The sequence below is a fragment of the Saccopteryx leptura genome, chromosome 1 (genome assembly GCF_036850995.1).
Source record: "Saccopteryx leptura isolate mSacLep1 chromosome 1, mSacLep1_pri_phased_curated, whole genome shotgun sequence".
Lineage (NCBI taxonomy): Eukaryota > Metazoa > Chordata > Mammalia > Chiroptera > Emballonuridae > Saccopteryx > Saccopteryx leptura.
In genome coordinates this window covers 232927893-232955673 of record NC_089503.1, presented here as the reverse complement: position 1 = coordinate 232955673, position 27781 = coordinate 232927893, and the positions used below count along the sequence as shown (strand labels likewise).

Here is a 27781-nt window from a genome sequence, read left to right as displayed (position 1 = left end):
ATGGGAAATGGTGTCCAGGATTAGATGCATGCTTTTGGACTTCCCTTGCTGTGTCCTCTTCCCAACAACTACCAAATGACTATTTTCGCCCTGTTCACATATCACAGTCAAAAAGAAAATAAACACAGCCACAGGGACAATGTTGGGCAACGGAGAGAATAGGAGGCCACTTGCTAGGAACACAGAAATACCCAAATCTGTATATGTTTATTGGAAGAATTAAGTGATACCTATCTAAAACATTCAAAGTGAATGCTCAATAAACGTTTAAAAGACATTAACATCCAAAGAGCGCTTGTCTTTCATTTGAAACAGATGGGAGTAATTACTTAACCGTTGTCCTCTCTGGACACACCAAATGGTTCTGAAAGAATGGCCTCCAGAAAGCATGGGCTCTGGCATCAGACACACTTACTGTATTTCCCCATGTATATGATGTACCCTTTATCAAAAATTTGGGTTCTAAAAACTGGGTGCGTCTTATACAGTGGTTGTAGATTTTTATATTTTTACTTGCATTTCCCACTTGAGTTGTATGAATTTTATGATGAATAAAACTTGAGTTCAATAACTTTATGTAATACATTTTCTCCCCAAATTTCGAGCCCCCAAATTAAGGTGCATCTTATACATGAAAGCATTTTATACATGCGGAAATACGGTAGGTTGGAACCCTGGCTCTGTCATTCCCATTCCCTCAGTGAACTTGGTTGGATGCATTACTTAGCCTTTCAGATGTCCAGTTTCCTAATCTAGGAAACGGGAATAAGAATGGTTCCTATGCCGTGGGATTATTAGATTGAAGGAGAAACTACAAAGCGGCTCCCAATCAGAGCCCAGTAAAGGCTAACTACTAGTATTACAGTGAAGATCTTCATGGCCAACTAAAATGTAGAACTCTGCTTATCTTTCCCTGTTTTGTTTTGTTTTGTTTTGTTTGTGAGATTCCCTCATGATCTATAAATGGAGTTTACTGGTGTGTCACACTCTATGGCTTCAGACACCCTTAATCAGCCTTCTTTCCTACAAGTGTTCATTTGTGGAAAAGAATTCTGCTTTTTCAGCAGAGTTTCCAAGTGCACTGGCAGGGTGTGTTGGGTGCCTTGATTAATGGTTCAGAAGATATTCATATTGGTAGTAATAACTAGCACATGTGTATTGGAAATCATGCACAGCATATTGTGCACTCATATTATGATAAACAGCAGTGAGATGTTAAACAGGGATGGTTTGGCTAGCTAGCTGTGATAACTGTTAACACTGCAAATGCCAGCTTCTGGATTGCAAGTTCCTTGCAGCTTAAATATCAAAACCCAAAGAAAGAAAAGCCCCAAATTGCTTCCTGTGTATTATCCTCAAGTCAGACAACGCAATCTGGGTAGGAATTCCACCCGAAAGCAATACTTCCACTGTGGTTAGCAAACCAGACTGCTTTTCCTTTTCAGTTTAACTTGACCTAATTAAGGCTAGGGTGTACAATCTTGACATAATGCTCTGGGATCCTTTAACAAGTCATTTCACATTAGTATTATTCCATACCTTGCCAAGTTATAACATAAAAGGTAAGTGCTTATTTCAGAAAAAGTTACACTTTCTAATTCGAATAATATTTTAAGGCTCGTACCAACAGGGCTCTAATCATCTGTTTCCTTCCAGCCCCAAACACTTTGCTGTCTTCTCAAAGCACTCTCACATCTGCTAAAGATAAGGCTAGGTACACATCTGACCATCACTCAGGAGACTTCTGTTGGGAAATTTCTCTTCAGGGTGTCGCAAGCTAGCAGAGGCAAGGTAGGGGGAAAGCACGGTTTCCCCACACTGTGTTACTTGCTGTCGAAGTATTTTATTGTTTCCTGTCCCACTATCCCAATCTTGAGCGTGTTTCTTAAGAACTACAGAAGAGTCAAGTCTATTGTGTAGAACAGTGTTTGGTTTGGTTTGGCTTTTTTATTTTTAAGTGAGAGGAGGGGAGATAGTGAGACAGACGCCCACATGTACCCCAACCCGGATCCACCCTGCAACTCATCTGGGGCCGATGCTTGAACCAATCAAACCACTGGCTGCAGGAAAAGAAGAAGGAGAGAAGGGGGACAGAGGTGAGGAGAGAAGCAGATGGTTGTTTCCCCTGTGTGCCCTGACCAGGGATCAAACCTGGGACATCCATATGCCAGGTCAATGCTCTATCCACTCAGCCAACCAGCCAGGGCCAGAAGAGTGTTTTTCAACAGCTGGTCCATGAACCCGTCCACCAGAAATGTTGTGTCGGTCCACAAAAGAGTTAACCATCCTGGTGTCGTATGAAGATTATAGACCCAATGATCTTAGTCGAATCTACCATGCTTGGGGTGATTTCTGCCTTAGTGATCCCCAGAATAATTCTATTTTTACCGGTCTCCAAGTGTAGAAAGGTTGAAAACCACTGGTGTAAAAGATACACCTGCACTTGAGAAAAGAACATAAAATAGGCAGCGAGTGGAACATGTCTATCAAGACTGGGAGTCGAACTGGCATGCATGTAAATTTTCAGCGACTCGATTAGTCTGCTTTGACCCCAGAAACTATCTTCTTCAGAATGGCACTTCCTCCTCAATAAAAACATGCATAAAGGACCCTAGTCAGAGATTTCTCACATATTGGATGAGCCTGAAAGACTCGGGTGACTTATATGCAGTAGAGCTCAGTATTTTTAATACAGTGAACACATATCTCCCAGTGCCCCGAGACTGGGAAATGGGCACCGTGGGTAACCACCCTGGACGAGCTTCTTATCATTTACAGGGGAACGGGACACAGCCCCGGGAAAGAGTCAGCATGGTGCCTGTGCGTAGTGGGTGCCCAATCAGCGTCGACTGCGCACCATGCACTCTCCAGTCATCTCGTGGTCTCCTAGAGCAGACAGGTTTTCAAGTTTCAACTGTGAGCTTCGCTGAGTGATTCGCATCGTGGTTCACACAATGTCTCTCTTTGGGGGAACTGGCCAGGAAGCTTTCTCTCAGGGGAGCTCATAAGCAATCCCCCGCTGGAGTGCATGTGATTAGAAGGTTTCCCAGATGAAGACCTCTTGGAGAGTCGCCAGATCCCCTCTTTAGGTTCATGGTTCAGGTCCCTTATATGCTCACATCTGGAAAGGCCTCAGGGAGACAGGCTGTTGATTCGGAGCTACAGAGATTGATGTTTGGGGCCAAGTCTTCTCCATGAGCTGCGTGGGGTGCCAAGATAAGAGTACTCAAAAGAGGGGAGTCACATAGGCAGGCAAAATGAAGGAGTCCACAGCAGGATAGAACCAGGGCTGGGAGCAGGTTCCAAGAGCCACAGCCATGGGCCCAGGGTGAGCAAGGAGCCTTCCTGAATAACTATTTGGATTTGGGGTCAGTAGCTGGTTTTTCTGTGCCAGCTTTGTCATAGGGCAAAGGCAGACCTGCTGCATTTATAGAGTATGTTCTAGAAAGGATAGCCTAAGAGAGTTGTTGTGGTGGGTTTGTTTTTTTTTGGTGTTTTGTGGTTTGTTTATTTTTTAGTGAGAGAGTGAGGGATAGATAGGGACAGACAGGAAGGGAGAGACATGAAAAGCATCAATTCTTTGTTGTGGCACCTTAGTTGTTCATTGATTGCTTTCTCATATGTGCCTTGGCTGGGGGCTCCAGCTGAGCCAGTGACCCCTTATCAAGACAGCGACTTTGGGCTTCAAGCCAGCGACCATGGGGTCATGTCTATGATCCCATGTTCAAGCCAGCAACTCTGTGCTCAAGCTGGCAACCTTGGGGTTTCAAACCTGGGTCCTCAGCAGCCTAGACCAATGCTCTATCCACCGCACCACCGCCTGGGAATGGTCAGGCAAGAGGGGGTTTCTTCATGTATGATCTACTGACACCTGAGAACCTGAGGTGCTCGTTAAAATACAGTTTCCAAGGCTCCACTCAGCCTTCATGAATCAGTATGACTTGGAGCCAGAGCCTTGGGATCTGTATTTTGGACAAGTAATATCCCTCAGGCATTTTTGGAAATGCTAAGGTTTTAAAACCATTGAATAATGGTAAAGTACAAGAAATTTAAAGACAAAAAACCTGAGTTCTATTCTTGGCTGTGTAACCTTGGGAGTGACTTGACCTCATTGAACCTTAAGTTTCTTCATCTGTAAAATGGGGATAATGTATTTTTTTTTCCCTAATGGTTGGTTATAGTAATGAAGATCAAAGTGGTCTGTAGATGCAAATGTCTATAATTATCATATCATATTTCTGAGCCAAAGTGAAACCTTAGAGACAACCACTATTATACCTATGACAGATTCAGGCTTGGTTACTTATTTCAGAACTGACCAGTGTTAGAGCCCTTAACTATGTGACTTCTGGGAGGCTCTCCAATGGTCTCACTTTACCCAGCACTTACGACTCTGTCTGACGGTCAGTTTGAGGACCAGCACGGGGAGCCGGGCTGCTTGCTTTGCAAATCCTGGAGTCAAGAGGCAGAAGTGCTTTGAGGGCCAGAAGTCTCAGGGGTCTGCTCCTCTGTGGGTGAATTCCAGGGACTTTTAATGTGCTAAGCTACTTGGGACAGTAGCTGGGGTTAAGAATTAGGAAGAGGAAGAATAGGATTAGAGTCCCAAGTGAGCTGATGAATTGGAGAAGGAATCAGGAACAAAAAAAATAAAAAAGCTCAATAGGAAACGTTCTGGAAGATACATAGAGGAAATGATTATCACAAACACGGGCTAAGCAATGTGCAGCCAAATGAGAATAATAAGCTGAAAACCAGCCAATGAGGTCCCGTGGTCACTTAAAACATGAGCGTGAAAGTTGGCTGTGCTGACTGAAGGGACTGTGAGGTAATCATCACTTTATCATACCTTTATGAGACTTCTCTGTCCAGCCCTGGACTTCGCAGTTTGAGAGGCATGGAGTAATTGGACATAGTTCAACGACAGAAATAAAGATGATGAAATTGTTGGAGAACAAGAACTATGAGAAAAAGCGAAAAAAAAAAAAAAAAGAAAAAAGAAAAATCTGGTATTATTTAACCTAGAGAGAGAGAAAGAGCTACCAGGAGACTTAACTCTTTTATTCCATGAACTAAGAGTTGAAAGTGACCAACCTTAGCTTGTATTCTGTTGAGGAGTAAATAGGCTTTAGTTCCATAAAAGGGTGATGTGTTAAGGAAGGAAAAATATTTGTGTGTGTGTGTGTGTGATGAATGTTAAGAACCTAAATAGGATCTTATGGCAAGAGAAAGGCTCCCTTCTAAGGGGCCACAGCAGACTGAGGGATGAGGATGTGACAAAATGCTGATCTAAACTATTTTGAAAGTTGGAAGGAAAGACAATGCTGACTGGATTTGGACCCAGCCCCAGTTCTGGCCCAGAGCTGTGATTTGGGGCAGGCCAGTCACTTCTCTGACCTTAGGTTCTGCATCTTTAAAATAAAAGGTAACAGACCCAATGATCTCCAAGACCTTTCTCAGAGCTAAAAAGTCACATTCTGCAATGTTCAAGAGTAATAAGGTGGCTGTGTTTCACGTGTTCAAGTTTTCCTTCCAATAAGGTGACAATAGTAAACATGCTGGGGGGTGGGGATTTGATCAGGGCTTGCTGGGCTGATGCCAGGGGTCAGGTGGAGCAAACTGTGCAGGGCTGTTCCCCTGTGGGAACTATCTTGTTCCAAGAGACAGGTGGAAAAGGGAATGCAGGATACTCCTGGGAAGGGGTATGCCTGAGTGGACGGGGAGGGTGAGGGCTGCAACTGAGCTACCCAGAAATGAAGACAGGGAGAGAAGAGAAGATACGGGACATGAAGCAGGACAAATGGATGAAGATGACCCCTTAGCGAAGGAAACAGCCAAGCCCTAGGACCTGGCTAGACTCAACAGCCAATGAGGCCATTCAAGGCACAGCCAGAAGATTAACTGCCATCCAAAACCAAGAGGATGGGTCTGTTTTCAGGTAGGAGAAGCCCCAATGCCCCAGAGACCCAAAGATCTGAAAGCACACAGGCTTTGAAGCAAGACAGACTTGGTCTCCATTTTGCCTCTGCTACTTACATTGGGCAAGCTGCTGTCCTTGTCAGACATAACTCTCAGGTAGTAAAGTGGGGATAACAGAACCATCTCATCATATTTTTATGAGGATTAAACATGACTATGTGCCTGATAATAATAAGTACACAAAGACTGCTATGATTCTGATCTGGGCCTGGGAATGGAATTAAGGCAGAAAAAGAAACTTCCGTGTCCTTATGGTTTATAGAAAAGGCCTGAAACTGGACAAAGGCTACTACTAACGAATGATGCAAACTACGTTTTTCATAACATGTTCACCTATGTTCCTCCACCTGATCCTCAAGAACATTTCACTTCATAGGAGGTATTATTACTGTCCCATTCCAAAGATAAGAAATCGAGGCTTAGAGGGGATAATGCCTGTTCCGGGTCAGTCAGTAAGATGTAGAGCTGTGGTAGTGACTTAAGTCTTCTGGCTTCAGTCATTGCATTTTTCCTAATATCTATTTCCTGGGAGAGAAACAGGAAGAACATGGGACACGAACTGGCACCTTAAAATTATAACCAAGTTACCTGACTGTGAGATGAAAATTGTACTTTGGTCTGAGTGCTCGTCTTTGTCCATGGACAGTCCAGTCCCTTGACTCTGAGAGGCTGCTAGACCCTAAGCCTCTCCTCTTGACCCCAGTCTGCCACCAATCCCGCCAATACAAGCAAAGTCAGAACTAGACGAGCACAGCTTTCTGCTGGTCATACTTACTGAACAAAGGGAATTCTTCTGTTTGTGTCTTTAAATAGAATGATGACCACTGACCTGTAGTCGTCCCTTTCTCAAGAAGCCCTTAGTAAACCTTAAGACTGTGACTGAATCACTTAGCTCTTTTTCCCTCACAGCCAAGTAACCATCTCTCTGATCTCTTCTCACAAAATTCCTTTCCAACCAGCAAAGCGCGCCTGTGACTCTCCTCTCCTACGTTAGACACTGATCCCATGAACAGACGTGCACTTCTCGTGAGTCAAAGCTCACTGCTTCTGAGCCTTGAGAACGAATCTCCCTGGCAAACCTTGACATTGAGCTCCTCTTTCCTTCTCACCCCAGAATGCACTCAGACACTCTCCGGGACCCTTTCCTGCTCTGGGATTGTTAAAGCATTTTAAAGGGCTGACATTTTCTTTTCAAAATACTTTTGAGTCCTGCTAGAAGCAAGGAATATGACTAAGTAATTTCTTCAAGTTCCTTCCAGCCAGTGAATTATCAGACACAGACTTTTAAACTGGAATGGATTGTTGTATTCTGGGCCAAATGTCTCATTTTTGCAAATAAGGGGAGCGAAGTCCATAGAGGTTACAAGCTGTGGAGGCTGCTTGCTACAGTGGAAAAAACACAGGATCTGAAGTTAGAAGTTCTGGATCTGAGGCCAAACTCAACCAGCCACATGCTGTGTGACCTTGAGGAAGTCATTAACCTCTATAGCTTCAGTTTCCATACTTGTAAAAATGGAAATAATACTACATCCTCTACCTGCTTTCTACTGTAGTTCTGAGAATATGACATTATATTTATGGACGACAAGGCAAAACTGAATACTTTATCAACATGTGGCTCTATGAAGCTGCTTGTCCAAATCACCCTGTGGCAAAACCAGGATCCTCAATTCCACTGTAATTCAATTTCCATCCTACAATGCTGCCTTCTTGACATTCTTCCAATTCTGCAGTTATAAGATTTTCTCATAAGCCACCACACTAATTCGATCTCCACATGCTTTTCTTTAAAACCCTGAATATACATAGACTCACACTGTGGGACTCCAGTCTGGCTCAGACGGATTAGAGACCGGCAACTTTGAGAACTTGTTGGGGGATCTCTCAAGCAGCCTTCCATTACATCACGGTGATGGCCCTCAGACCTCGGATTGATAGCTTCTGAGGGACTGGGTACATCCACAAGCTTTCCCTGTAGCAACTGAAATCAGTTTCACCACCAAACTGGACATTGGAGAGGGCTATGTGATAGCTTATAACAAACTGTTAGGCTACAGCATGTACCTTGAAGATTGAAACAAGATGAGAATGAGCCACAAAGTAAAGTGATAATAGATAGTTGAAGTTCACGCTGGACAGAGATTTGGGAACATATTCAGTGGTAATAGGTAGTTTACTGTGCCAATTTGTGGTAGTCCACATAGGAGAGGCAGGAGATGGCAGCTTAGTCCCACAAATGAAGTGTGGGCCCAAGGGACCAGTAATGGAAGGGGCCACTGGGCTCTGCTCCAAGCCCCACCATCAATTAGTATTAATGCAATGGAAAAGATCTACCATGTTTCATCACAGTACAATGGAGGTTGACTAAAATTATCTCTCCGTTCACCAAGAGATGTATAGACACTATGGTACTGATACTCTGTGGCCCTCTGGTATAATAGGGTACCTCCTTCATAACTGGAGCCTCCCTAAAGTTTGATACGGGAGAGTCTTCTTTCAGTTATTGGAGTTGAGTCTATTCTCTGACAATTGTCTTTGGCCCTTGAAGAGCACAACAGAGAAATCTGACTTTTTTTTTTTTTTTTAAGAATAAAAAATGTTTCAAATTTCAGAAATGATGAGGTCAAGCCTATCATAAATAGAGAGTATAGCTGTTCTCTCTAAGCAATAAAAAGGAAATAAAAGGGGGAGGGGAACGCTGTGAGCTGGTTCAGCCAACAGTTTCCATGTTAAAAAAAAAAAAAAAAGTTCAAGTTGGAGCCATGTGGTCTCAATAAAATAGTAAAATATATTTTCTTTACCCTACACTTCATGTGCCCATAACCTTCCTTTTAAATCATCGCTAACCAGCCCCAAATCACTGACCGCAAATCATTTTGGTGGCTTTGGTCTCCAGGCAATGGAATGTGCTGGAGCAGACGGGGAGTCGCTACCAAGAGCTGGGAGGGAGCTTCCACTCCCTTCGCTCAGGCACACAGACCCCAGCAAAGCCCCAAAAGGGTTCCGCTCTGAGATAGCATATGACATCATAGCCCAATCATTCAGGAAAAAAACTGCAATGGCTGCAGAATAGCACAACGTGCCACAAACCACAGTGGGCAGATAAAGCCGAAGAACAGCTTTTCTTATGAAAACATTCACGAATACCACAGGCAGCTGGCAGGGACAGGTTTAATAACATTTACAGAAACCCACTGTAGCCATCAGACCCACCATCTTTGGAGGTGACCAACAAATGAGGAGGTTGCTGAAGCCCATCTTTGAAATGGGAAAGCCAGAAGGGCTGGAAGTTCATGTCACTGCATTTCATAATGTGTGTTACGATGAGATTTGACCCAGCTGTAAAATCATTTGATAGGCTTTGAAAGGATTTCCAAGGGAACTAGACCTCAATAAGCAACCTATTTTTAAATTTATAGCTGGAGAGTAAGTGCGGCTGAAGGTGTGAGAAATAAATTATTTAATTCATCATTAATTTAATATATACCAAGCTTGTCCTAGGCATAAACAAAGCTCATGTGACTGCCATCTGCCATCACATCAGAGGACCTAGACTTGTATTTTGCAAGTGCCACTGAAACTTTTGTTTATTTTTTTAAAGAACTGTTCAAAGAGTTAAGTATATACACTTTGAAGGGATGGTAAGTGTATTAGGGGTGTGCCTTTAAGCTCCTTGGAGGAACGGAGTTCAATGTGCATTGGTAAAGTATGATTAAACGTTAAGGGACAAAACTGTCCAAATGAAATGCTATCTTGATGAGGACTTAAGCATCAGCTTAACAATAATTACTAAAGTGGGAGTCTGAAAGGAGAGTCTGCGGAATCTTCTATGAGACAACAAGGATATGCCTGAAAAGTCCCATGGACTTTCTAATTTTAGCTCCAGTGAATGAACACTGCTGCTAATTCCAGCCTGTGATTTCACCTGAGTGAAAGGAGAATTTCTATAGAAAAGAAACAACAACAAAAAGAAGACAAAACCCAGCAAAACCACACACACAAAAAAAACAACAAATGAAAACCCTGTGGTGATCAAAGTAGGTCTCATCCCTAAAGGAACAATGAAAAATTACATAGTAACTAGAGACACCAATGTCTAATAGCTATAACCTTTTCAGAAACATGTCATTTTATAACCTGGTAATGTATCTGACAATAATCTTTTTCATCAGACACCCCAGGATAACTTTCCATTTCAGTTGGAGTGAGGGGGAAGCTCTCATGCACACTCATAATATCTTCACCTAACCTCCAAAGCAATGGTTGGAGAAAATGCAAGACTCTTGGGTTACTGGAAATAACCTGTTTGCCATTATGCGGGCAATTATACGCCAGGACTTGCTTTTTAAATTGCTGGGTTCAGCAGAGATTTCCTTTGGATTTATCAGCAACAGAAATAAACAAGCATTCCACTGAGCTCCACTTGGAAGTGTGAGAAGGGCTATTGAAAGTCTTTTTCATCAGGTGGACAGGAATGCAACTCAACCTACAGTGATGTTCAAGTCCATTCCAGTATCCTGATGACTTTCCTCATCATCAGGAAGTTGAAAACAAATTTCAGCCCCCTTCTCAGGCGGCCCTCCCCCTTGGCCCTAGTCATACACCATGTAACCCCTCTGCTTCATCAATAATGGCCCATCTGCTGTCAAGTGAGAGGGGACTTCAGCATCCTTGTGGAGCTCAGGTGTCAGGGTCTTTAAGCTGTTGTGCAGGTAAACTGGGGGAAATATCTCTTTAAAATTCCTGCTGGATACCTCCGAATTAGCTCATTCCCAGAACTGAATCTTTATAAAACAGTGACAGTATGCTTTCTGTAAAAAAAACTAAGAAACTCAGTTTTTCAGTTTAGTCTTTCCATGTTAGGGGAGGCATCAGGAATGCATTCTTCCCTATTGTAGTCTGCCTGCCACTTGTTCCTGAGAACCGCTGCCAGACTGAATGCTAAGGAAGACAGGGACCCCATCCAAAGGGCTTCATAAGAACAAGAGAACCAGCGCGGAGCAATTGAACGTGTTAGACAAAGGACTTAAGTCACGTAAAACCCAACCAACCAAACACACACACAAACCAACAACTTTCAGGCGCTGAAGAGCAACAGGTGTGAAAACGCCCAAACATCGTCATGGGAAAAATCCCCAAAACCTGCCATTAAAGGGTTTCCAGCTAAAGTTCATTCAGCAACGGAGTAGCAATTAGGCTGTCAGAGACTGCTTGCCCCGTGCAAGTTTCCTTCTACTTCAACCGGGACGGAGCAGATGACAAAGACATTAGAAAGTACAAACCAAACCAACCTAGTGCAAACCGCTCCAGGCATATAAACGCCAGAAAGAGAAGCTTCTCTCAAAATATATTTTTTTAAACGGGAAAAAAGGGGGGAGAAATTCTATCTCACACGCCTCTCTCCCCTCCCCCACCAATTCTAACAACAGGAAAGTCCCGCGAAGCAGGACCCCACCACCCCGGCCGGCTAAGAGCGGTCAGAGGAAGGATTAGGAACACAGCGGCTGCAGACGGTGCTCCGAGCCCACCCCCAGGAGCCCAGCCGGCTTCACAGGACTGCCCCACACCATTGCCCAGAAACGCTGCAAAGCAGTATTTCCTGCACCGCTACATGCATGTAATGCTCTCACTTACCCGCTGAGCAGGAAACGCCCTCTGCCCCTAAAGAAGCTCCTCTCCGGGGTCTTTCAGACCTCAGCTATGCCCAGCGTGCAACTGCACAGCTCTGAAGTCAGTCTGGTTTGCAGATACAACAGAGAATATGAACCGGCAGCGAGCGGCCAAAAGCCCGGCCCCTCGCAGGCTGCGATGAAGACGTCTTGGCGTCCCCGGGCTCGCGGGAAGCCTCCTGGCGGCGAGGCCGCGGGGAGCAGGCTCGGCGGAGGCGGCCCGACTGCAGCCGCCGCAAGCGCGCCGCGACTCGCCCCGGGGTCGCGTGTGCACGGGGGGGGTCGGAGAGGGGGCTGCCGGGGAGGGGGAGAGGGTGTGTCCTCCGGAGGAATGCCGCTAACTTCCAGAAATAACACTGAGAGGGGACGGAGGGAGATCTGTCTCCCCTTACTCCAAGTTCTGATCACACTTGAGCCTTTGCTTTGGGGAATTGCAACCCTTGGAGAGTTTAAGAAGCGAGTTCCGCCCACGCTATCTAACCCCGCTTCAGCTGGGGTTTGAAGTCTTTCTTTCAGACCTCTGCTCATTTAGTCGATCAAGACACCTTGGGGGGAATCCAGGTAGTGGCTAGTAGTGAATTTGTATCAGTGATCAAAGAAATCAATTTCCATCGCGATCGTCCTTATATACTTTTCCAAGCAGGGGTATTTTCAATTACACTCTCCATCTATATTACTTCTTGTGAATTAAATTGCTTCTCTGATGCTGCCTCACTGCAAAGCTATAAATTAATTACTACATTGCACATGAAGCTCCCAGGAAAAGGAATGCCAAGAATAAATCTGGTTTTTGTTATTTAAAAAAAAATTTTTTTTTTATGTTGAACAAGTGAGTCTGCCATTAATCAGGTCTTTCCACCAACATCTAGGAACAGACCCAAGATTGCCACTCACTGAGAGAGAGGAGCATGTGCCTGTCTGGCTGTTCTGTAGTCTTTCTTTAAAGCATTATGTCATAGTGACTCAGTTACCATGCAGATATTATGGAGAAACAAACAATATGAGAAACGAAACCAACCATTTTATAAAGAGGTACCTACTTGCTAACTATAACCAATTAGCAGACAGGACCTCATTTTTAAACCTTTTAAAAGATTAGTTCACCACTCCCACTGTTCTCTGCCTTGGAGTCACAGAGCTGCTTGCCATTGGTTAGCCTAGGAAATAGAAACCCAGTACTGTATTGTATTTAGAAATCTAAGGAAGAGACTCACAAGGGACCCAATGGAGCTATCAATTTTAGTGGAGCATATAAAATGTCAAAAGTACGACACATTCTTGAAGTCAATTAGAAAACATATCAGAAAGTGTGTTTCAGAAATAGAATTATGTGGAATTATTTTTTTGAAATGGAAAATGTAATGTTAAGAGTTTACTGTATGTCTTTAGTTCATTTTTTTTTACACCCTGAGGAAGTGCTGGACCATGAACTATTTTTTTCTGTATTAACCCTTTCACCCCCTTTTGGGGGGAATCAGTGTAACGTTAGTAAGGATGAGTTTGGTTTTTAAACTGAAAATATTCTGAGTTTGGTAGGTCCAGTCTCTTGTACACCATTAGGTTCTTTTATTTTGTAACTCTGCACTCCATTCGTAGAGTTCTACTGGAATCACTGAGAAACAGAGCCAAGTACTTTCGTTCATCTGAAAGGCATCAGTGTAAAGCAGGGTTGGGTGTGGGTCTCTCTAAGATACATCTGACCCTAGCCACCTTTCCCACCTCCAGGAAGTGGTGTTAGAACCATCTTTCCTCTGTAAATTAGCATGAACGTTTTAGTGATTAAAATGCCAGGCAAAGGCAGAAGAAAACATTGGGGCCAGGGCTTCAGTAAGTGATGGTCATCATGAACACAGAAACCTAAGTAGCCCCTTTGCTAAACTGCTTTTGCTAAAACTGTGACCATTTTTGAAGTCTGATATTTAGCTGCGACATCCAACATATCAAATGTCCTAGTCAAAGATGCCACTCCCTTCGGGGATCCTGTTTGCTTGTGCAGATGAGACTAAGGGGGTAAAGGAAGTTTCTGCAGCCCTTCAACATGTTGACACAAAAAGGCAACCTTCTGGGTGGCAGCTTGTAAGGCCTCCAAGTGTTCCTAGAAACTGCCTTTTGCGTCTATGCCCTGCCCACCTGCTTGTGCCCCAAAGGAGAACTGTCCCAAGGCTGAGTGCTCTGTCAGGAGACAGAGTGGTGACAATGTATGTGACCTGTGGAGAACTCATCTCAGAGAGTGGAGAGGAGAGCTTGTTGAAAATATAGTTTTGGCCCTGGCCGGTTGGCTCAGCGGTAGAGCGTCGGCCTGGCGTGTGGGGGACCTGGGTTCGATTCCCAGCCAGGGCACATAGGAGAAGCACCCATTTGCTTCTCCACCCCCCCCCCTTCCTCTCTGTCTCTCTCTTCCCCTCCCGCAGCCAAGGCTCCATTGGAGCAAAGATGGCCCTGGCGCTGGGGATGGCTCCTTGGCCTCTGCCCCAGGCGCTAGAGTGGCTCTGGTTGCGGCAGAGCGATGCCCCGGAGGGGCAGAGCATCGCTCCCTGGTGGGCAGAGCATCGCCCCTGGTGGGCGTGCCGGGTGGATCCCGGTCAAGGTCAAGGGCATGCGGGAGTCTGTCTGAATGTCTCTCCCCGTTTCCAGCTTCAGAAAAATACAAAAAAAAAAAAAAAAAGAAAATACAGTTTTACCAGGCCCTTCTCTGAACTATTATTGAATTAGGTTCTTTCTGTCTGAGAACCATGACAGCAGTTTGTGGATGTGAGTGTGCATAATTTTTTTTTTTTTTTCTACAGAGACAGAGAGTCAGAGAGAGGAATAGACAGGAACGGAGAGAGATGAGAAGCACCAATCATCAGTTTTTCGTTGGGACACCTTAGTTGTTCATTGATTGCTTTCTCATATGTGCCTTGACTGCGGGCCTTCAGCAGACCAAGTAACCCCTTACTTGAGCCAGCAATCTTGGGTCCAAGCTGGTGAACTTTTGCTCAAACCAGATGAGCCCGCGCTCAAGCTGGAGAGCTTGGGGTCTCAAACCTGGGTCCTTCCCCATCCCAGTCCGACGCTCTATCCACTGCGCCACCGCCTGGTCAGGCGTGAGTGTGTATAATTGAATGCTTTGAATAAATGATATATTCACATAGTTTAAACATAGGTGTATATACTGAAGCTCCCTTCCTACCACTGTTTCCGATAGGACTAGTCCACACATCTCCTCACAAGTAATCACTAATATTAGTGCTTTCTGTAGATTTCCACATTACTTTATGTACGTTCCTGAAAATATAAATTCTTACTCTTCCTTTTTTTTTTGTTTCTTAAAAATACTATGTGCAGAACTATATGCATTCCCTTGTATAAATGAACCACAGTTTATTTAATCAGTACCCCAACTGATAGATATTTGAGTTCTTTCCAATATTTTGCTATTAAACAATGTTACAAACTTCCACATATAACATTTCCATTTGTGCAAGTATATCTATGGCAGTGGTCAGCAAACTCATTAGTCAACAGAGCCAAATATCAACAGTACAACGATTGCAATTTCTTTTGAGAGCCAAATTTTTTAAACCTAAACTATATAGGTAGGTACACTGTTATTCACTTAATTAGGGTACTCTTAAGCTGGTCTTTGCTAAAAAACATCCTCAATCTGATTGAGCCGCATGTGGCTCACGAGCTGCGGTTTGCCAACCGCTGATCTATGGCATTAATTCTACAGTGGGATTCCTGGATTCTGCATTTCTAACTTTGGTATATATAGCCAAATTGCCCTTCAAAGGGGTAAACCCACTGACTTTCCCACGAACAGTGCCGCCTAGTGCTTGCTTCCCCACGGCCTTGCCAACTGAGTGTGTAATCACACTTCTGGGTGTTTGCCAATCTGATAGGTGAAAAATGATGTCTTAAGATAGTCTGATTTGCATTTCTCGGATCTTGCATGAGGTGGAGCAATCTTTTCATATGTTTAAGAGCCAACTCTCTTTCCTCCCTGTGGCTGCTTTGTTTATGTACTTTCCCTACATTCTACAGAGTCCTTGACCCTTTTCTTTGTAATTTTCTCAAAACTTTGTATATATTTAAAAAATTATCCCTTTGTGTTCTGAGCTACAGGTTGTTTTCTCATTTTGTTATTTGGCTTTTGATTGGGCTTATAGTATCTTGTGAGTGTGCAAAATTTTCTGATTTTTATATAGTCAGAGAAAGTTATGTAGAAATGCCTTTCTTATACCATATGCTCTTGTGATTTTATTTTATCATATTTAAATATTTGGTCTATTTTTATTTTATCCTTGTGTAGTTTTTAAGATATTATGATATAGATCCTGCTTTATTTTGTTTCAATTCATGACCCAGTTGCCCCACTAACACTTTTTAAAAACATAGTTAAAAATTTTTAATTGTTTTATAAAATGCATAACATAAATTTGTTTTTCCTTAAGTGAGAAGCAAGGAGGCACAGAAACAGACTCCCATATGCACCCTGACTGACCGACTGGGATCCACACAGCAAGCCCCCTACGAGGCAATGCTCTGTCCATCTAGTGCCGTTGCTCTATTGCTCAACAACCAAGCTATTTTAGCACCTGAGGGTGAGGCCATGGAGCCATCCTCAGCACCCAGGGCCAACTTGCTCCAACCGAGCTATGGCTGTGAGAGGGAAAGAGAGAGATTGAGAGAGGGAAGGGAGAGGGGTAGAGAAGCAGATGGTCACCTCTCCTGTGTGTCCTAAATGAGAATTGAACCCAGGACATCCATACACCGGGCTGAAGCTCTATGGCTGAGCCAACTGGCCAGGACCATAACATAAAATTTATCATCAAGGTTCATTCATGTTGTGGCCCCTGACAGGATTTCCTTCTGAAGAATACTCCATTATATGTGTATACCACATTTTCTTCACCCCTTTATCTGTGAATGGATATTTGAATTGCTTATTTGAATTCCTCTTGGCTATTGTGAATAATGCTGCTATAAAAAATGGGTGAGCAAATATCTATTTGAGATCCTACTTTAAAATCTTTTGAATATATACCCAATAGTATGGATGCATTATATGATACGTCTATTTTTTATTTTTTGAGGAATCTCTATACTGTTTTTTATAGCAGCTATACCATTTTATATTCACTCCTTTGCCCATTTTTTAATTGGGTTATTTTTTTTTGTCATTGAGTTGTAAGAATTATGCCTATATTAAGTTAACCCCTTATCAGATATATGATTTGTAACTATTTTCTCCAAATCTTTTGGTTGGCTTTTCACTCTGGATTTTGAAGCCCAGTTTTTCAAGTTTCCTGTAGTCCCACTTGTCTAATTTTGCTTCTATTGCCTGTGCTTTGCCTTATTACCACAGTATAATATTAGGCCTTTACTAGTATTTACTTTCGAGGTATCATTTACAATAGGTATTAAATTCCTGTACATAGTTTGGTCTACTTCTGGACATTTTATTTTGTTTCCTTGGCTGATTTCCTAGTTCAAGTGCCTCTAGCACACTGTATTAATTATTGAGAATATTAATTTTAGTAACTTGTGGGCCTAATTCTCTAATAATTCTCTAATTGCTCTTCTCTCTGTTTCCTGTTTTTCTTATGAATATCAGAGTAAATAAACAGTAATAACAACAGAAATCCCTGTTACTATTTTAAAAATTAGAATTTAGATAATTAGCACAGAATCAACATCTTAATGTTGTCAAGTTTTCCTAGCCAAGAAAAAGGTAGATCTTTTCATTTGTTAAACTCATATTTTGTGGACTTCAGGAATGTTTCACAAGTTTTCTTCATCTGTATCCTGCACATTTATTGTTACATGTATGTCTAGCTATTTTATTGTCGTATTGCTATCGTAAACAGGGTCTCTTCTTTCATCACATCTTCTTCCTGTATAATTATAGGGTATTCACTTTGTACCATTTTACCTTACTAAATCATCTTATCGCTTATAGATATTTCTTGATTCTCTCATATTTCTAACCATATAATAATATCATCTGAAAATAAAGATGAATTTTCTGCTTTCTGATTTTTATACTTTTAATGTCTTTCCTAATTTCATTATCTGTTAGGTCTAGTGCAATGTTAAATAACAATAATGATAGTGAGTGTTCTTATCTTATATTTGATTTTAGGGGAAATGCCTCCAGTGTTTTCCCAATAGGCACTGTATGGACTTTAGCCTGGGAATGATAAATATTATTATGCTAAGAAAATATTAATTTATCATTATTTTATTGAGGATTTTTTTCTTGGCTTAACTATCACTATTGGCTTTGGTCCAAATGCTTTTTTTAATATCTTTAGAAATGATCACATAATTTTTCTCCTTAGATCTATTAATTTGATAGAATATAATAAATTCTTGAGCAATGAACTATCTTTGCATTCCTGAAATAAGTTCTATTTAATTGTGGTAATATTTTTAATGTGCTAGTAGATACTATTTGCCAATATTTTATTTAGAATTTTGCACTGATATTCATAATTGAGATTTTAATTTTTTTAACTTGTTTTATTGAATTGTGATCAAATGTTGTCTGTAATGTTTCTATCTTTTGGAATTGATTGACTTTATCTTTGTTTTCTAATTTATCATTAATTTTCTTGTATGTTTTTTGGCCACTTGAAAAAAAAATGGGAATGTCTCTGTTTTCATTGTATAGAGTTGAATAACATATATCTTATTATTAATTAGTTATTTGTGCTTCCTTAATACTTCAGATATTTTATTTCAATGTGTCATGGCCTGAAAGAGTTTTTATTCTGTAGATTTTTTCTTGCTTTATATTCATTTTCTGTAATTTCTGCTTTATAAGGTGGCTTGTATGTTATTTGGTGACTATATATTCCTAGTTATTACAGCTTCATTTTGAGTTTTTTCATTTAGCATTACAAAGTGCCCTTTTTCTGGGTTATTTATTTGTCTTAAATTGCTCCTTCTCTGATAATAAGGTCATCACCTTACTTTATTTTTCAGTTACCTTTGCCTGGCATGTCTTTTCTTACTCTTTCCCACTCAAATGTTCTCAATCACTGGGTCTGCACGTGTCTCTGTGCATCAGGTTTCATTCTGTGCTGGAGTTCACTGCCTCCATCCCTGCTCCCCTGGTTCCTGACCAGGTGCTGCTGCAGAACAATGGGTAGTGCTTTTTGATATTGTTCTCAAGGGAGCCTTTCATCTTCAGGGAGAGAATATTTTTCCCGGTGCTTTGGGAGATCCCAACGCCTAGTTTGCTTCCGTGCTAGTTCATGAACAGAATGTTTGTACCTGTCCTTTAGGTTTATATTTACAGTATTTTTTTTCAGGGGTCCCCGTCATTTCTATAATAGAGTAAATTTAAACAACTACTTCCAGGTTCAGCTTTAGAATGATTATTTTGGTAGTGATACAAGTGCTATACTCTTTGGGCAGTGTGAAACATGATCTCTTTTGGTGCTCCCAATAATATCGAGTTTGGCATAGCAGGCATCCCCATTAAACAGCCGGGAGAGAGCGAGGTAAATCTTCTCAAAAAACTGTTTCCTCTGACTTCTTACACAAGCAGACAGTTTGGCTTTTAGGTATACTACCGAAAGACCTTGATGTGGCAAGAGAGGTTTTCTAGGTCCAGAGGACAGAGTTTCAAAATCATAATAAGTAAAGTGATAGTAGGTTTAACTCTCTTCTAAAATGCTACTATTGGCCCTGGCCGGTTGGCTCAGCGGTAGAGCGTCGGCCTGGCGTGCGGGGGACCCGGGTTCGATTCCCAGCCAGGGCACATAGGAGATGCGCCCATTTGCTTCTCCACCTCCACCCCCTCCTTCCTCTCTGTCTCTTCTCTTCCCCTCCCCTCCCGCAGCCAAGACTCCATTGGAGCAAAGATGGCCCGGGCGCTGGGGGTGGCTCCTTGGCCTCTGCCCCAGGCATTAGAGTGGCTCTGGTTGCGGCAGAGCGACTCCCCGGAGGGGCAGAGCATCGCCCCCTGGTGGGCAGAGCATCACCCCTGGTGGGCGTGCCGGGTGGATCCCGGTGGGGCGCATGCGGGAGTCTCTGACTGCCTCCCCGTTTCCAGCTTCAGAAAAATACAAAAAATAAAATAAAAATAAAAAAATAAAATAAAAATGCTACTATTGTTGGAACACTGGAGAGTTTACTTAGGGAAGTCATGGAATCTGCTTTTCTGGGGAAACATTAACAATAAAAGAGTTTGAGTGTGGTCCTGCCTGGAGGCACGGGGGACTAGACAAGCCTGCAGGGTCTCCTTCCTCCAGAATGCCCAGAAAGAACATTTCAGGAATCCGAATGATCACACTTGGGCCCCAGGCGTATGATCTATCAGGAGATTGTTATCAAGGATATTCAGATTCAAAGGCATAGAGTGGGTATGTAACAAGATGCTACCTAATGGGGAAATTTAGGTCAGGACCCAATGACAGCATAATAATGCTACTTCTCTTTTGGGGTTAGGGATAGAGAAATTACAGTCAATTTCAAATTGCCTCATGTCAAAGGAAACATAGAATTTCCTCATCTCTTTTCTTCTGGGCTGAGAGGAAGAAGGAAAAGGGGGGGGGACATATATGGACATCTTTCACACTGAGACACCTCAGGATTATGTTTTCTTCTAACCAGAAATTCCTGAGTTGTCCCCAGATGCAACATCTGAACCATGCCGACAAGCAAGATATTGTTTGAGCAAGACTGAAATTCTGAGCATTCTTAGAGGCTTCATAAAAATCCCCAAATGATGGACAATTGCTTGTGTTGTGGTCATGCAAAGAAAAGCCCCCTCGTGATTTGGGATCGAGTTTGTTCATTTTATATTTATAGGATCTACACCAAAGGAATGTCAAATTTGGCATGGGGAGAGGATGGGGAAGCAGAAAGAACATAAGAAATGGAGACCAGCTTTTGTCTGAGTGTGAGTGTGAGTGCATGTTTGTGTGTGTGTGTTTTTACCTAGAGCTTATGGAATATAAGGAGAGAGAGTATTTTATAGTTTTGTTTTTAAAGCAGAAGCTTCTTCAGGTCTCTAGTGTGGGAGAATGACTGGAAGAATTCTTTACTTTTTTTGTTAGCAGCACCATCTGTTTACAATGAAAGCTTGGCCTCCACTTTTGGCCCAAGTAAAAGCCCTAGGGTGCCCATATAAGTCAAAGGGATGAAGCATGTGTTTGCAGACCTGAAGAATCACCCTCTTTTGCCGGCATGGGGATTTCATGGTAGATTTACACAGCATCTTCTCCCTACATCAAGTCAGGATGATAAGTTTCTGAGAAGCGAAGGTGGGTCACAGGTCACTGGAATTCACAGCAAGGCTACCACTTAATGAGAGGATGGACCCCTGGGCTCACAATTGCCCAGGGAGAGGTTGGCAAGTGGGAAAAGAGCCATACCTTTCGCCACTTGTCATGGGATTCTTACACAGTTGGGAGAGGGAGTTACACACCAAAACAATGGAAATATGGAAACACAGTCTTCACATAATTTCTAAAATTGGGCGCAGGGTTCAGATAAACAGTAAAGCATAAAATTAGCAAACAAGAGAAAATTTTCTAGTACCAAAGTATCAAGTCTGGGGTGGAGGGTGGAAAGTAGAAGGCTAAGGGGTTGGAGACAGGAGCCAGGTGTCCTGCCTTTCTCATTCTGGCTCGTGTTGGGTCACTGCTCCCACGTGGGGTTCCACGACCCCCTGCCTAATGGCTGGTGATTTTCTCCCTCTCCTCGGGAATAAATTGCAGATAAGGATTTGTGGGACAATGGCGAGAGCAAATAAACTGTAAGTCTTGAAAATTTTTATTAATGATGAGAGAATTTTCACATAACGATGTTATTTGCTTGCCATTTGATCAATCAAGTGGTTATTCGCTATTTATTGAACCCAACCTCAGCTGGATTACGTGCTGGAAAGCCCAGGCTTACACTCTCAGAGGTTTATCAATGCCTGAGGAAGAGTAAACAAAACAAAACAAACCTGCATGCATTGGAAACAGCTTCAGAATAATTAACTATGCGTCTGCTAGTCTGCAGTGTGGCTCTCAAGTTGTGCACCTTGGAATCAAATGGGTGTTGATAAAATGCAGAGTCCTGAGCTCTCCAGCACTTATATTCAGAGGGTCAGGGGAGGGACCAGGGAATTGTATGTGAAAGCAGGATTCTCAGTGGTTCAATGAACCTCAAAACCTACTTGGAGAGCCACTTGTCTAGAGTATTATTTTATTTAAAAAGAGGTAGCAGGGACATAATATTTATTGATTTCTTATGACCTATAGTTTTTGCACACACCATGTTTAATTCTGGCAACAAAAAAAATCTGCATCCTCTAGTCAGTCAGTGTCTGCGCCTAGAATCTGGACTCCTCTCTTGAAAAGGGTGCTGCCTCTTCCTGAGACGGAGATGGTCACAGTGCGCAGGGAGGTTGCGCAGCCTGGGTTCAATGTGCACTTGTGCCAAGCAGTGACCCCTATCCCAGCCTCCACATGGGTCCCAGGGTTATCTAGCCAATGCAAATCTACCATGGCATAATAGTATATGATCTTCATTGCTCTGCAGCTGACTTTTTCCATTGAGCAGTACAATTTAGACATCTTTTTTGGTTGAGTTCCCTGGTTTTCTGCCCGCTGGAGGACAATTTTTTTTAAACAGCTTTTAATGCAAAAAAAAAAAAAAAAAAAAGAAAGAAAGAAATTAAGTATCATTAATCAAGCCTGTTGACTGTATTGTTAACTTGGAGCGAGGGTGGTTTGTGGCTTGGATTCAGTTAATTTTTCTCTGTTCCATGGCAGCAGGCTGTGCATTTTATCCACCAGTCTTAAACATTTATTCTACAAGTCAAGAAAATGTGTGGACGGATTTGCACAAACTCATCACTATCACTGGAAGACCTTAAAGTGCACATTCTACTGATGGTTGGTTAGGAGAACTATATTTTTTCATTATGGAGCAATGTGTTTTTGTTTAAGACTAAGTTTGGTTACAGTTATAGCTGATGTTTTTGAATGCCTACAGAAGACTAGGCCTGGGATGAACCCAGACTCCTGGATTCTGTTCTTTTCAGGAATCCATTAGTAATAAGATTCAGAAGCATCCATTCAATCCTAATTAGACTTCTCTAACATTGTGTATGCAAGATAACCCTAGAGCTTGTTATAAATTATACAGATTCCTTAGTCATTCTCATCCCTCACTGCTAAGGCACCATAGATCTGAGACGGTTGCATTGAAGATCCTCACCCCAGTATAAGAAATAGCACATCCCCTAACTTGTCCACCTCTACCATCGCCAGCCCAGTCTCAGCCACCATTCTTTCTCGCCCAGATAACAGGAGAACCTCCTGACTGGTTATCCCCACAACTGAAAGAGTCATCATCTTAACATGCAGATGGAGTTAGGTCATTCCTCTGTTTGAAACCACTAAGTGGCTGCCCACTGAGATTAGATTAAAAACAATGTCATTTAAATGCTCCATGGGACATGGCTGAGGTGGCTGCTGCTGACTTCTCCAACTCTACTACCTTCCTTCTGTATTCCTATCCGCTTGTTCTTTTTCAGCTCCTGGTCCATGTCCAAGCGTTCATGTCTAAGGCCTTTGTACCCATTTCTACCTGTCCTTTAGGTCTTCACGCTTAAGTCATTTATCTCCTCAGAAAGTCTCCTTCCATCATTGCAATCCGCTTTCCCACCACCTATCAAAGGTATTTTGTGTCGGTGTGTACAGTGACTCATGCAGAAGGGTGGGCTCTGTGAGCATGCTCATTTCTGTCGGTCAACATCCAATGCACACCTAGCTCATAGTAGCTGCTTAGGAAGAAAGGAGCAGCCAGGGCCTGGTCATGGCCAGGCACTCAGCTCATAAAAAACTGTGTGTAGTGTATGAAGCATCCAGATATGTTGGATGTAGTGTTAAAAGTAGGATAAAAATTATTGTTGCCTTCTAGAAACCCAAAAATGAACCTGAAGCACATCTATGTGAAAGAAATGTGTTCAAGAATTTATAAAAACCGAACAGATTATGCAACTCAGGAATCAAGCAGGAGTAACACTTATGAATAAAAAAAAATACATATTTCATAGTAGCCAGTACTTACTTTGGAGAAAATAACTTATTCTCATGACTGGGCAGAGGTGACAGGTAGCATGTTTGATCCCTGATGTTATTATCTAAGAGCTTCAAACCATAATGAAGTGAGTACAGGACCCCTGCCATGTATATCCACTGTATTTAGAAGGGATTTTTGCATCTCTTCCCAATATTTTAATATGGCTGGTCTTTCAAAATTCTTTTTTTTTTTTTTTTTTTTTTGCACAATGAGAGGGGTAAAATAGTGACTAAGATGGGTGTGTAACTGAAAGATTTTTTGACATTCATTGACATATTATTCTTGCAGATTACCTGTAATACCTGTAAGAGTATGGCCTGTACAATTTTAGTAACAGTCATAAAGGTTATCTTTTATTGAGAGAAATTGTTAATGATATGCCAGGCTTTATATATAAATATAAGTATATGTATATAATTTAATTCTCCCAATAACCCTGTAAGGTTGGTTTTATAAGTATTCTCTTTTTATAGGGCAGGATAAAAGTTTGAAAGATTTGGGTAACTTGCTGAAAAGCACATGAAAAATAAGTGAGGCCACTATCCAGACTCAGGGAGTCTGATTTTTCCTATAGTCTTTGTTTTCAGTCATCTCTCGATTCTCTTTTCTTGAACTGACAGATTGCACAAGGTTGCGGATCCCCCCACTCCTTGATCAGCCCTGATTCCTGCTCTGGTGACTCAGCAGCTGCTAAAGTTCTGAATCCAGAAGTGAGGGAGCCCATCTCCAAACCACACGCTCACCGTGGACTGCTTGCTTATAAGAAAGCTACCCATAGGTAGTAACTAGGTTCTAGGATTATGGAAGGGAGAGCAGACTATTTGTCTTGGTGGTGATATCTTTAGGATTAGGTTCAGCTACATGTAACATCTTCACACTAAAAACAAAATAAAAGTCAAGAACGAGTGACTTAAAAATTAAACTAGAAAGATATTTAATTATCATGTAAAAGAGATGGAAAGTTATGATGTTTAGTTCTGTTACAGCATCATCATGATAATTAGGGGTTTAAGGTTCCTTTTACCTTGCATTCCTGCCCTTACTCATGGGTGACCTCATTTCTAAGCTGGCTGCTTGAGTGCAAGTCATCATGTTCATATTCCAGCCAGGAAGAAGGAAGGAGCAGGTAAGAAAGATGAAGGGCGTGTGTCAGCTGTCTTTTAAGATGCCAACAGCACTTCTGCTTGTATCTATCTCCATGGCCATCTGGACTTAGCCAAATGGGTGCAGTTAGTGGTTGGAAGCCATGCACCTGGCTAAACTCAGGGGTTCTACTACTTGAGGAATGAGGGAAACTAGCTTTGGCTCAAGCCATCAGCAATTCTGCCATGGTTTTCATTTTAGAATCTTTTATGACATCCCATAGCAGTCATTCCCAAAACTTTAGGGTCTTAAGAATTACCTGGGAAGCTTTCTAAAAATTTAGATTCTTGGAGCCACTGTGAAAGATTCTGGCTTAGCAGATTTGGGATGGGGCCAGTACTCCTTATTTTTCTCAGGCAGCCTGCCTCCTCACTCACTTGATTTCAATGCAGATGGTTAGGGACTCACCAGCCTCTTGAGAAATACCATATAAGGTTCCAATCAGAAACCAGGAGGAGCAAGTAGAGAATCTGATGAAATCTGTAAAATTGTATACATTATCTAACCTGCTTCTCTAAGTAGCCACAGTGGAATTTTCCAATGGAAAGAAATGCAATAAATTCTCCTTTGTATGAAGAGGATGACATCAACAAAATAGTCTTTTAATTCTGTGGACCACCCTACTCTAAATTAATTTTGGATATTTTTCAAACTTACAATTCATTCTTTCAAAATTATCTCATGTAGATTTTTTTTTTTATCTTTAAGGTCTGAAATGAAAATAGCCATAACCATCTCAAAAGGTGCATGCAGTCATTAGAATCTTTTCTCCATATGACTTGAAGTAAAACAAATGAGAAATAAAACCTATTAGAAAGGGGTATACAAAATGAAGGCAGGATAGTCATGGTTACAGATTCTTTGGTCACAAAATTAAGGTTGACTCCTTGCAATGCAACCCAGTTTAAACTCACAGACAAAAGAAGTACACGAAGAATAGACAAAAAATACTATAGCAATCATCAAAACTCAAAGAAAGAGAGAGAAAGTGAGAAGAAAATAGCAATGTTATCATTTTTTCTTTAACAATCACATCATAAATCATCTTCCCCAGCTAGCAACAAACCCTTTTCATCCATAACTTGAAGGCAGAGACCTCATAAATTGACTCGGATATTCTTCCCCTGTTTGATCACAAAGCAGCAATTATTTAAAACTGTTGATATATTTTTTCAGAGTGAGTCACTGGTGGGATTCAAAACAACTGACATTCATTGCTTTGGTGACTGACACCTTCAAGATAATGCAAGAGAAATCACAAGCACCCCATTCGGCTGGGGGTGGAGTGCAGCCCCTTGGTCTTTCAGATGTCATCTCAGACATCTCTGATTTTTGTCCTGAGGATCACTAACATTGTTACACGCCCAGTCTACCATGGATGGAGCTGCTTTTGATTATCCAAAGAGAATGAATTTAAAAAACAAAACCTGATCCAAGAAGGAATGTAAATCCAGTCTCTTTGTGCCCTGTTGAAATGTAATGTCAGTACTTAAGAATTCCTTTTGCCACTAAATGGACTCAGGCCAGATCCTGACACTCAGCCCCCAAGTTCTGTTATAGTCCTTGTGAAACTGTAAGGAGAATGTCATCATGATTACCAAAAGTATGTGTGGATAGATGGTAATGAAGATAAATCTTTTTTTTTTCCTTTCCTGATATCTGAGCCCCTTGTGGTAAAGGCTACAATGGTGCTTTAAAAGAATAAAACTTATATATTTATTTTCATGATATTTGGCTAGAAAGTGTGTGAAACTGAAGCAGAAATATGATTCCTAGTCTTAGTGTCTTTTATATGAATTTAAAAAGTAATGTTTCATAACATAAGTTTTTTATTTTTTAATTTATCATCTTCCCTAGGAATTAGGGCAAAAGTACTCAAGAGATACATGCATTGCAAGAAATAGGAGCCAAACCCCACGTGTAGGAGTTTATTTAATTTTCTTAGCCTATTTCTTTAATCATATCATCCTAACTGATCAACCTCTTCATATCCATGCACCCGTGATTCCTGGCTCCAGCTGTCCCTCACATTTGAAGAACCTTGCCGCCATCTTGTTTTAAAGACCTACAGCCTATTGACAATATCACTGCAGTTTTTATTCATGTATTCAGTTTGGGACAATTCAAACAGCTCATTGAAATGGCGCTATCCCACACTGAAGCGGTTTATTTACTCTGCAGGGCTGTGGAGAAACACATGCTTTTGGAAAGAAGAGAGGCCTTTGTTATTAGGATTGATTTCATTTCATTGTATTTTTGGCTCCTTTTTCAGCATTATTAGTTCTTTTCTTATGATCCTTTTTGGAAAAAAAAATACTGAAAAATATACCCAAGTTAGTGGACACAATAGGGACCCACCACATCTGGAAGTGTAGAAGAGCAATGAGAGTTCGCTATACAAAAGCAAAGGCAGAATGAGACTATTTAATAAACACTTATAAAAGCATGCATGATACTTCTAATGGGGTTTTCACCAGAGTTCATTTCATTTGTTTATTGCTGCTTTATGGTTTTCCAGTTGGAGAAAGCTATTTCAAACATGTATGATACACATATGAGCAATTTCCAGAGAAGAAGAAATTTTTGGCAAAACCCTTCTAGCAGCAAGCCAGAGTAGCTGCTCTCTCCCTCTTCTGGTCTGAGGGCTATTGATTTGGGCTTCTGGGCTTTCCCTAGAGCAACCCTGTCCCTGTCATGGGCCTCCTGTTAATTTATTGCAATTATTATTTTTTGAATATGAATAACAGAGTCCGCAGTGTCTTTTTTAATCATTGTAAAGTCCAGGACTTTTAAGAAAAAATGATTAAGACCAATGTAATGCTTACATGATAGAAAAAAAAGACAACGAGAGGCAGAAACCCAGCCAAGAGGTAAAGAAACTTTTCATTTTCTCCATTAAACTGGAGAGTCTCTGCTAG

General features: G+C 41.7%; 1 protein-coding gene across 6 annotated transcripts in view; it reads right to left on the bottom strand.

Moving 5' to 3' along the window:
- The window catches only part of PALLD (palladin, cytoskeletal associated protein), a 388850-nt gene that overhangs the window by 249794 nt on the left and 111275 nt on the right, over positions 1-27781 (bottom strand). Inside the window, exon 1 of one of the 6 annotated variants that reach the window (XM_066387839.1) lies at positions 11611-11767. The exons of the other annotated variants lie outside the window; for them this stretch is intronic. The gene's annotated coding sequence lies outside the window, so the exon portion shown is untranslated. Of the gene's footprint in view, positions 1-11610; positions 11768-27781 lie in introns of those variants that run through there. 6 annotated transcript variants of the gene reach the window in all.